Raw genomic sequence first — 1,299 nt, 5'->3', positions numbered from 1 at the left:
CTCTTGAACACTAAGAGGAGAATTTCATTAAGGGGGAGTTTTGTTTAGTCAAAGGAAAATCATTTGAAATAGGGGGAGAAAATTTCAAATCTTGAAAATGCTTCTTGAAATCTTATTCATATATCTTTGACTATTAGAAAAAAGATTTTGAAAAAGAATTTCCAAAAGAATTTGTAAAAACAAAACAAGTGGTGCAAGCGTGGTCCAAAATGTTAAAAGGAAGAAAGCAATCCATGCATATCTTATGAAAGTTTAAATTGGTTTAATTCCAAGCAACCTTTGCACTTACCTTATGCAAACTAGTTCAATTCTGCACTTATATATTTGCTTTGGTTTGTGTTGGCATCAATCACCAAAAAGGGGGAGATTGAAAGGGAAATAGGGTCAAACCTTTTCCTAAATGATTTTGGTGGTTGAATTGCCCAACACAAATAATTGGACTAACTAGTTTGCTCTAGATTATAAGTTCTACAGGTGCCAAAGGTTCAACACAAACCAATAAAAAGTCCAAGATAGGGTTCAAAAAGGAAGGAGCAAAACCATCCGAAGGCTGTCATGGTCTGGCGCACCGGACTGTCCGGTGCACCACCGGACAGTGTCCGGTGCATTAGGGAGATCAACTCTGAACTGCCCAACTTCGGGTTTCTGGAAATGCCACTCCGCTATAATTCACCGGACTGTCCGGTGTGGCACCGGACTGTCCGGTGTGCCATGCGGAGCAACGACTACTGCGCCTACGGTCGTCTGCAAAAGTGAACAGTGAACGCTATTGTGCGCGGACAGTTCGCGCAGAGTCAGAGCAGGCGCCAGAAGGCGCACCGGACAGTGAACAGTGTTGTCCGGTGCACCACCGGACTGTCCAGTGGCCCCAATTGTCAGAGCTCCAACGGTCGAACCCTAACGGTTGGGTGACGTGGCTGCCACACCGGACAGTGTCCGGTGGCGCACCGGACTGTCTGGTGCGCCCATCGACAGACAGCCTCCCCAACGGCCATTTTGGTGGGTGGGGCTATAAATACCCCCCAACCACCACACTTCAAGGCATCCAAGTTTTCAGACTTCACATTCAATACAAGAGCTAGTGCAATCAATACAAGACACAAATTGAATAGAATCAAAGCCTCTGCAAGTCCCATTTCCACTCCAAGCAAATAGTGACTAGAGAGAGTTTTTGCTCGTGTTCTTTGAGCTCTTGTTCTTGATCGCTTTTCTTCTTCCTCTTTCTTGTTCTCAAGCAACTTGTAATCAACGCAAGAGACACCAAGTTGTGGTGGTCCTTGTGAGGGGTCTAAGGGACCC

This window comes from Zea mays, chromosome 9 (assembly GCF_902167145.1).
Source record: "Zea mays cultivar B73 chromosome 9, Zm-B73-REFERENCE-NAM-5.0, whole genome shotgun sequence".
Lineage (NCBI taxonomy): Eukaryota > Viridiplantae > Streptophyta > Magnoliopsida > Poales > Poaceae > Zea > Zea mays.
The sequence above is the reverse complement of the archived record's forward strand: the minus strand, read 5'-3'. Positions refer to the sequence as shown.